The following is a 10,677-nucleotide window of genomic DNA, read 5'->3' as shown; positions in this document are numbered from 1 at the left end:
ATGTCATAATTGTGCAACATGCTGCTGATCCTGCTGTTTAGCATTTTTTGGTGTTTTTAATATAGACATGAAATTTTATCACATCTAGTCCAAAGGCCATTATCCTGCTCATAAATTGCAGTAACTACATGTTCTGCAGACCTAATTCTGTATTGAAATCCCATTATAGTTGTACCATGCCTGCCTTGTTTCTAAACATTCTCCCAATTGTAATTAAACTTTGGATATAAAAGCAATTTATGCGGCAACAAGGTTTTCCGACTACCGAGCACTGTCCGCTCTAATGTATTTGTCTAAATACTCCTTAACCATATTGACTTGCAGGGAATGTACATTTTATTTAACCATGAAGTAAAAAGACAATTATTCCTGTGCACTAATATGCATTTGGGTTGCTTTACAAACATTAGAATGAAGTGACCCTGTCACCGCTGTACCCATAGTAGCCTGGGAATTTTCTGTTAAGCCGTGTACACACAATCGGTTTGTCTGATGGAAAAAGACCGATGGACTGTTTTCATCGGACAAACCGATCGTGTGTGGGCTCCATCAGTCTTTTTTCCAACGGTGAAAAAAAAATACATGTTTTAAATTTTTCCTATGGATAAAAAAACGATAGGAAATTCCGATCGTCTGCGTGGAACTCTATCGGAGAAAAATCAAGTCGACGCATGCTCGGAAGCATTGAATTTCATTTTTTTCGGCTCGTCATAGTGTTTTACGTCACCGCGTTTTGGCACGGTTGGAATTTAGTCTGATAGTGTGTAGGCAAGACTGATGAAAGTCAGCTTCATCGGATATCCGACTAAAAAATCCATCGGATTTGAGTCCATCAGAATTCCGATCGTGTGTACACGGCTTAAGGGCTCTTTCACACTGGCAATTGGGCGCAGCTAAACAGACGACTGAGCAGAAGTTTAACCAACTTCCCCGGAGTTCTAACCTAACAGCCTAACTGGGCTGTACACATAGCTCTAGTACCCATTGGTTGGTACCATGGGTACAATAACGGATACACCGTGCCACATCCCAGAAAGAGGAACTTGATTAAATATATATTATCCCGACATGTTTCGCCCAAAATATAGTATGCAGGAGCCTGAAGCGGCAAGCCAGACAACCGGCTCTGTAGCAACCGCGTGTACAATGGTGACCCTCAAAGCTCGAGGGTCACCATGTTTTTTTTTAACAATAGAGAGGGTCACCATGTTTAAGTTGCACATTTCGGCCGATAGTGGAGAAGGGGTTAAAAACGCTTGCAGTTGCGGTGCTTCCTTTCCAGGTGCTTTGGAAGCATTGCCCATTCATTGCAATGGGCAGGGGCGTTTTTGGAGCACTCTATACAGCGCTCCCAAACCGCTGCAACAGATACTGCTTGCAGGACTTTTTCTAATGTCCTGCAGGCACACCACCCCCGTCTCAGGCTTTCACATTCGGGCAGCATGCAAGGCAGTTTTCAGGCGCTTTACAGGCGCTATTTCCGTCGCTAAAACGCCTGAAAACTGCCTTAGTGTGAAAGTGCTCTAAGTATCATACTTAGCTCCCTCTAGTAGGGATGAGCTCCGGCATGTTCACACACTCCACGTGCAGAGCCCGCCAGGAAGTCGGCACGGCGCTGCGCTAATCACAGGCAGGGAGACATTGTCCCAATGCGTGGCTGCAGAGATTGGGAAATGTCTCACTGCCTGTGATTCCTGGCGGGCTCTGCACATGGAGTGTTGCGAACATGCTGGAGCTCATCCCTACCCTCTAGTATAAGGTGACCAGATTTTTTAAATGAAATCAGGGGACATATTTTTCTTTACTAGTAATGGCAACAATGAGCGACTTTCTGCCAGTCGCCGCCCACCTCACAGCCTCTCAAGTCTCACTCTTCGGGCCCCGGCTACTACTGGATGGGGAGTGGAGGAAGATCACTCTGCCAGGGAAGGCAAGGAGATAGGCAGGTGGCTGGCCAGGATTTAAGCCAAGGCAGAATAACATGCGAGCGGAGCTGAATGGGCATGCGCCCGAAACTGAAGAAATATTCCCTCCACTCCGACCAGCACATGATCATCAGAAAGAGGCACAGATAATGAGAAAAATACAACCCCCCTATGCTAGTAGGCACGGCGGAGCAGGGGTGTTTATTTCTAATTTTTTTTATTTTAATTCTGTACTGATTGTCTTTGAAATTGCCCCTGCCCCCTATTAAATCCAATCTGGGGACAAAACCAGGGACAGACTTGGTCCGGGGACAGTGTCCTCAATCAGGGGACTGTCCCCTGAAACTGGGGATGTCTGGTCACCCTACTCTAGTAGCCAAATGTGGTATTTCCCATTTTAAATAAATAAAAAAACAAATGACCAGCACAGGAAAAAACTTAATAACAGTCATTTTTTTTGCACTACTCCCACAGATTGAATGTACCTGCACTTTTCCTGGGACAAATTGCTATGCAAACTTTTTTAATAAATACATAGAGTGACAGCAGAAAAAGATACCCTTATTGTTGTGTTGTAGTGAGGGTGGTAATTCACGTATTGGAGTAAATAGACCCTTCAGGTTTCCTGTCAAAATCACACTAAACTGCATCGCAGCGATATGTACCAGCCACACAGGAAAGAATGGTATTTTTACTTCTATTGTGTTTACTGCTGGAAACAGACAAGTTTGAATAAGCCCTACAAATAAATTTGCTGTGGGGTTGCGGAATGTGGGGAGTGATCTTAACTGCTTAAGGACCACTGCACGCCTATTTACATCAACAGAATGGCACAGACAGGCATATGGGCGTACAGGTACATCCCCTTTAAGATGCTGCCATGTGGTCGCGCACCGCCGGCAGCCGCACGCTCGCGATTGTGTCGCTAGCTCTGTGAGCCAGATTGATACCCGCGATTGTCTCACGGACAGATAGAGCGGGGAGATGCTAATGTAAACAAGCATCTCCCCGCTCTGCCTAGTGACAATGACACTGATCTCCGTTCCGTGTAATTGGAGCGGAGATAAGTGTCATGTCACACACAGCCCATCCCCTACAGTAAGAATCACTCACCAGGTCACACTTAACCCCTACAGTGCCACCTAGTGGTTAACCCCTTCACTGCCAGTGTCATTTTTATAGTAATCATTGCATTTTTATAGCACTGATCGCTGTAAAAATGACAATGGTCCCAAAATGGAGTCAAACGTGTCCGATGTGTCCGCCATAATGTTGCCATTACTAGTAAAAAAAAAATAATATTAATAAAAATGCCATAAAACTATCCCCTATTTAGTAGACGCTATAACATTTTTCTGTAAACCAATCAATAAACGCTTATTGCGATTTTTTTTACCAAAAGATATGTAGAAGAATACGTATCGGCCTAAACTGAGGAAAAAAATCATGTTTTTATATATTTTTTGGGGATATTTATTATAGCAAAAAGTTAGAAATATTGGGCCAGATTCACAGCCAAATACGTATCTGATTTACGTTACACCGCCGCAAGTTTACAGTGTAAGTGCCTGATTCACAAAGCTCTTACCTGTAAACTTGCGGCGGTGTAACGTAAATCCGCTCGGCGCAAGCCCGCCTAATTCAAATGGGGCGGGCACCATTTAAATTAGGCGCGTTCCCGCGCCAAACGTACTGCGCATGCTCCGTCGGGAAAATTACCCGACGTGCATTGCGCTAAATGACGTCGCACGGACGTCATTTGTTTAGACGTTAACGTAAATGGCGTCCAGCGCCATTCACGGACGACTTACGGAAACGACGTGAATTTTCAAATTTCAACGCGGGAACTTAACATGGATTAGTCCACCTAGAGGGCATCCCTAGTTTTACGCGGCGTATCTCGACGGAAACCACGTAAAGTTAGAGCGACGGGTAACGCGGACGTTCGTGAATCGCCGTAACTAGTGATTTGCATATTCTACGCCGACCGCAATGGAATCGCCACCTAGCGGCCGGCCTAGAATTGCATCCTAAGATCCGACGGTGTAATTCAATTACACCTGTCGGATTTTAGGGCTATCTATGCGGAACTGATTCTATGAATCAGCCGCATAGATACGACAAGCGTATCTCAGAGATACGACAGCGTATCAGGAGATACGCCGTCGTATTTCGGCTGTGAATCTGGCCCATTGTTTTTTTTTTTCAAAATTGTCACTCTATTTTTGTTTATAGCACAAAAAATTAAAACTGCAGAGATGATCAAATACCACCAAAAGTAAGCTCTATTTGTGGGAAAAAAAGGACGTCAGTTTTGTTTGGGAGCCACGTCGCACGACCGCACAATTGTCAGTTAAAGCGATGCAGTGCTGAATCGCAAAAAGTGGCCTGGTCTTTGACCAGCGAAATGGTCCGGGGCTGAAGTGGTTAAAGAAGCACTTTCCCTGAACATTCCCTGAAAATGATTTACGAATGTGCACGCACAATATATGTACAATACATTAAACTGATTCTACATAATGAAACACACGAGATCCTGTGCACACCTGAGTGTCATTATATCACACACCTGTGTCTCCCTGCTCAGCACAGACCTGCCAGATCACATCTCTCATAACAGCAAGACAAGGTAAGACATGGAGTGTTATATTGGTATACTAACACGTGTAGGTAAATATGTTACAGATATAGAATGTGCCAGACCGAAATAAAGAAAGGGCCAGTGTTCATGGGTGTACAGTATGTAGTTTGCTTGCAGAGCATTTTTGATGGATGTACAAGGAAGTCTCTGAATACTGGACTGAATTTTATGGAGCAGTGTACAATGAGGTGTTAGCCTGGGAGAACAGTTTATAGGATAACAAGGATGAGACATGCACAATGTGTAAGTGCCATTGGGTTTTAGACCTGATACATTTGGGCTTTTGCACTTAGCTGTGGCTGATGGGCACAGGCACAATATCCCGCCCCACTGATTGCAGACTGTCAAACTCTGTGAGAGACCGACAACTGCAGTGGCTGCATACAGGTCTGCATTTAGGGAGGAATGCCTGGAACACAAGCAGTCTGCATTTTAGGCATTTTGGGCCAAATCTTCAAAAAAGCTGCCTAACTTAACTTTCAGCAGTTAAGTTACACAGGCGTTAAATTTCTACCTAAGTGCCCGATCCACAAAGCACTTACCTAGAAATTACACGCCGTGTAACCTAAGTGCCTCCGTCGCAAGGCGGTCGTCTGCTCGAGGGGGCGATTCCTATTCAAATGAGGCGCGCTCCCGCGCCGGACATTCGGCGCATGCGTGTGACGTCATTTTTCCCGACGTGCATCGCGCGAACGTACTTTACGCCGGGCTTTGTGGATCGTGACGGGACAATAAAGTTGCGTCGGGTAAAAAAAAAAATACGCGCTGGGAAATTTTTTTTTTAAAAAAAACGCGGCGATCGAAAAAAAGGTTTGTTTTTACAAGGTCTAAACAGTTTAGGCCTTGTAAAAGCATCCCTAATTTTACGTATGCAAAACGTAACTTACGCAGAAAACACAAAGCTAAAAAGCTTTGTGGATCTGCTTAAGTACTCATTTGCATACGCAAAGAGGCATTTCGACTCGAAATGCCCCCAGCGGCGGATGCGGTACTGCATCCTAAGATCCGACAGTGTAAGTCTATTACAGATGTCGGATCTTCTGACTATCTTTGGAAAAATCCTTCTGAGGATCGTTTCCAAAGATAGCCACAGGGATACGCAGGCTGAACAGCAGTTCCGCCTGCGTATCTCCTTTGAAGATTTGGCCTTTTGTCTCTGGGCAATATTTCCTAAATGAAAGTTCCATTCAATGCACCATCCAGCCGCAGCAGTGCTCAGAATCTCAGGCTGTATTCACACCTCCTGCGTTTTGAATCACAGGCAGATTTGCTGTGATTCTGCATGCGATTTCAAAGCGCCAAAGTGTCAATGACAAATCACAGAACAAACTTTTTGAGATGCCATTCAAATGAAGCCACCTAAAATCGCGGTGCAGTTCTGTTGTGCGATAAATCGCGCTGCCATCACGGCAACCTGCATCTGCATAAAGATTGTCACCCAAAATAAGTTTAGGAGCTACTTTTGGGCAACATACTTCATGTGATGCGGGTTGCCGCAATTACAACGTGATTTATCGCACGACAGACGCGCACCACGATTTTAGGTGACATTCATTTGAATGGCATCTCAAAATGTTTGTTCTGTGATTTGTCATTCACACTTCGGCGCTTTGAAATTGCGGAAAAATCTGCCTGCGGTTTAACCCTTTCATGCCTAAGCCTATTTCTGACATTTGTTGCTTTCAAGTTAAAATCCATATTTTTTTGCTAGAAAATTACTTAGACCCTTAATACATTATATATTTTTAGCAGAGAATCTAGAGAATAAAATGTCGATTGTTGCAATATTTAATGTCACATGGTATTTGTGCAGCGGTCTTTCAAAAAATTTTGGGGGGGAAAAGACATTTTTGGGGGGGAAAAGACACTTTCATGAATTAAAAAAAAAACTAAACAGTAAATTTAGCACAATTTTTATATAATGTGAAAGATGATGTTATGCTGAGTACATAGATACCAAACATGTCACTCTTTGTAATTGCGCACACTCGTGGAATGGCAACAAACTACGGCAAAATCTCCATAGGCAACACTTTAAAAAAATTTACGGTTACCAGGTTAGAGTTACAGTGCTAGAATCATTTCTCTCACTCTGTTTATCGCAGCGAACTTCACATGCGTGATTTGCCATTTACATATGCAGGCGTGACTTATGTATGCATTTTATTTGCTGCACGAGCTCGCAGGGACATGGGCGCTTTAAATTAAAAAAAAAAATCTTCTTTATTTACATTGTGTTTTAAAAAATATATATTTTGGATCACTTTTATTGCTGTCACAAGGAATGTAAAAGCTAGGCTGTGAAACTTTTTCACAGCCTAGCCACATGCAAAGGCCCAACATCCAAGGAACACCTTCAGGTGTTGTCCACTTTTAAAAGTTCACCTTTCATATATATGGGTGTATCATGTTATATAAGGACCGGCCCCCACTCCTCCCCAATCTCGGGTAGATCTTCTCCCCCCTCCCCCTCCACTAGCTGTCAAAATTGAAATGTGAATAGAAAACGTAGGCTCCTTTCACACAGGCCGCTGTTCTGCTGCAGTTCAAAGCATGTTTATTTTCTGCTGAAATTCAAGACTCCAGGCACAGCGATCAGCTGCATTTGTACAGTGCGATTAGTTGCGTTTAGCCGCGGCACGATATTGAACAGGGATCCGACTTGGATCCCTGCCTAAACCAGGCACTGTGTATGGTATGAATCTTGAGGGGGAACTCCACGCTAAATTTTAAATAAAAAACCGGCATGGGTTCCCCTCCAAGAGCATACTAGGCCCTTAGGTCTGCTATGGATTTTAAGGGGAACCCCAACGCCAAAAAAAACGGCTTGGGGGTCCCTCCCTGAATCCATACCAGACCCTTATCAGAGCACGCAGGTCGGTCAGGAAAGGGGGTGGGGACGAGCTAGCCCCCCACCCCCTCCTGAACCGTACCAGGCTGCATGCCCTCAACATGGGGGGTGGGTGCTTTGGGACAGGGGGGCGCCATGCGGCCCTCCCACCCCAAAGCACCGTGTCGCCATGTTGATGGGGACAGGGGCCTCTTCCCGACAACCCTGGCCGTTGGTTGTCGGGGGTTTGCGGGTGGGGGGTTTATCGGAATCCGGGAGCCCCTTTTAATAAGGGGGCCCCCAGATCACGGCCCCCCCCACCCTAGGTGAATGAGTAGGGGTACATCGTACCCCTACCCATTCACTTGGAGGGAAAAAAAACTACACATGTTTTAAAAGTCATTTATTAGTCAGCTCCAGGGGTCCTCTTCTGAATTTGGGGGTCTTCTTCCGACTTCGGGGGTCTCTTCTTCTGCTCTCTGGTGCCTTCTTGCAGCTCTTTTACTGGCGGGGGCCCGGTCTTCCACGTTGTCTTCTTCCCTATTCTCCGGTGTCCTTCTGCCAGGCTTCTCCGCTATCTTCTTGCAGCTCTTTTACTAGCGGGGGCCCGGTCTTCCAAGTCGTCTTCTTGAATGAATGACTTGTATAGCGCTACACATGCGAACTGAATCACCTCTAGGCGCTTTTTGCAGCCTGTGTCTCCCCGGCTGTTGCGGTCATTTACCTCGTAGGATTTTGACAGGCTTGGGCAACACAGTCGTACACACATATATACATATATATATACTGGGCCAATTTGGCCAAGATCCAATTAACCTACCAGCATGTCTTTGGAGTGTGGGAGGAAACCGGAATACCCAGAGGAAACCCACGCAGACACAGGGAGAACATGCAAACTCCAAGCAGATGGTGTAGTGGTCGGGATTTGAACCAGCGACCCTTTTGCTGCTAGGTGAAAGTGCTAACCACTACACCACTGTGCTGCCCCACTTCTCCGGAGGCCTTCTTCTTGCAGCTCTTTGACAGTCCCATCATGCTCTGCGTGGTGACGTCATAAGGGGCGGGGTCACCGGGGCATATCCGCTCCCTTATGTCGTCACCACCCGGAGCATGATGGGACTGTGACTTCATAAGAGGCCTATATAAATTGTTGCGCACCGCACACTTGGCATTACAGCAGGAGGAAGCAACATGTCAACATCGAAGAAGAGGGAAGAAGACTTTGCGGAAGACTGTGCCCCCGCCAGTAAAAGGGCTGCAAGAAGATAGTGGAGAAGCCCGGCAGAAGGAAGATGGCACCAGAGAGCAGAAGACCCCCGGAACTGCCTAATAAATTACTTTTAAAATCTGTGTAGTGTGGGTTTTTTTTACATTTTTTTTTTTCTCCAGGTGAATGGGTAGGTAAAAGGGGGGGATGAAGGGGGATGCTGATGCCTAAACATTTTTTACCTTCATGCAAGGAATGTATGAAGGTAAAAAAAAAATGTAGGCTTTAGAAACACTTCAAGGATCGGTAAGCTGCAACATGTTAAATGTTTGTTTTGGGGTTTAATAGCACTTTAAGCTTTTATCAAATGTAATACTTTAAAAGTGGTTCTTGTATACTTCTACAAGTCAGTACAATGTTCATGATCTCTGTGTTATAGGACACAATTTGCTTTCAGCAGTGAAGATGTTGCAGTTTGTTTGAAGATTCCAGTTAGAATTTAATTTAACAGTACATGAACTGATGCCCACTTACAGAGCCAGCCAATCAAATTACAAACTCCAGAAACATCATTACTGTCCTTTGATAAATGTAACTTGCAAATGACACAGAAGGACCATTCATCAACTTCGGGGGCTACATTCCAGTTAACACTTTAGCGCCATTTTTTTATTATGGTGAAAATTAAAATTTATGTTAGTAGACGTTACAAAAAATTGTTGAAGGGGGATGGATAATAACATATTTGGAGAATAAAGAACAGGAATGTCACTGTAGTTTGTGGCTGACTTCTTTTTTTTATAAAAAAAAATATATATATATTCTGATGCACAGTAACCATGGGCAGCTATAAGGCCTTGTACATACAGACTTCAGCTTGTAAAGAGCACTGTGTACTGCAAACTTTCTGTAAGGCCATGTGCACAAACACACAATAAAGTTACAAGTCCTATATTTTAGTAGCTGGAGAAGTGACATTTTAACATTTTCATTCGTCCAAAATTTCAGCAAAAGTTGGCAGATTGTGGCAAAACTTCAAATTCTAAAGCTGTCAAAAGGTGTCAAATTATAAAAATTCAAACAACATTTAATGACAGAGTTTTAACCGTTTCCCATACTATCCATAGCAACAAAAAAAGTTTTGATTGGATTCCTGAGAGTCTTGTTCTAAACACCTAGATGCCCATGTATGGTTTTCTGCCTCTGACCCCCACATTTTACTGGCCACAAGTGTAAGGTCTTTATGGTTTGGATTATTGTGTCACTCCTTACCTGCCAGTACAAACAGCCTGCTCTTATTGACACATGAGACTGCAGATCCTACAGCACAGGGGTGTTAAACTCAATTTCATTACAGGCCGCATCAGCAGTATGGTTTCCCTCAAAGGGCCAGTTGTATTCGGGGAGCTCTATGTACAGTGTGGAACCCCACCCTCAAACCTCCTCGAATCTCTCTCTTTTTCCTGACCCTGCTCTAGTACTTCCCTATGTAGGCCACTTTGCTCGCCTTGCAGGGAGATCAATCTCTTAGATTCTAGAGTTTTGTCCCTATCATGCCCTGCCACGAGTGCTTGCATGGATCTGTTAGTTCCTGATCCTGAGAGCAAAGCCTTATAAACACAGAAGGCTTCTGTGATCTTTCTTTCTTTCTCTTCCCTTTTTTCTTTCTCTTTCCTTTTTTTTTCTCTCTCTTCCTTTTTTTTTTCTCTCTCTTCCTTTTTTTTTTCTCTCTCTTCCTTTTTTTTTCTCTCTCTTCCTTTTTTTTTCTCTCTCTTCCTTTTTTTTTCTCTCTCTTCCTTTTTTTTCTCTCTCTTCCTGTTTTCTTCTCTCCTCCTTCTTTTTTTTTTTTTTTTTTCACAAAATAATGCCACCACCACGTTTTACGGTGGGCATTGTGTGTTCAGGCTGATGTGCAGTGTTCGTTTTGCTCTTAGGCCAAAACGTTTAATTTTGGTCTCATCTGACCAGGGCACCTTCTTCCACATGTTTGTTGTGTCCTCCACATGGCTTCTCACAAACTGCAAACAGGACTTCTTAGGGCTTTCTTTCAACAATGACTTTCTTCTTGTCACTC

General features: G+C 44.2%; 1 long non-coding RNA gene across 1 annotated transcript in view; it reads left to right on the top strand.

Moving 5' to 3' along the window:
* Positions 1-4,426: 4,426 nt before the first annotated feature.
* Positions 4,427-10,677, top strand: part of LOC120920776 — a 159,283-nt gene continuing 153,032 nt past the window's right edge. Inside the window, exon 1 of the long non-coding RNA XR_005744769.1 lies at positions 4,427-4,554. This is a non-coding gene — a long non-coding RNA (uncharacterized LOC120920776). The remainder of the gene's footprint in view (positions 4,555-10,677) is intronic.

This window comes from Rana temporaria, chromosome 13, assembly GCF_905171775.1.
Source record: "Rana temporaria chromosome 13, aRanTem1.1, whole genome shotgun sequence".
NCBI lineage: Eukaryota > Metazoa > Chordata > Amphibia > Anura > Ranidae > Rana > Rana temporaria.
Note: the sequence above shows the minus strand (reverse complement) of the source record. Positions and strands in the feature narration are given on the sequence as shown.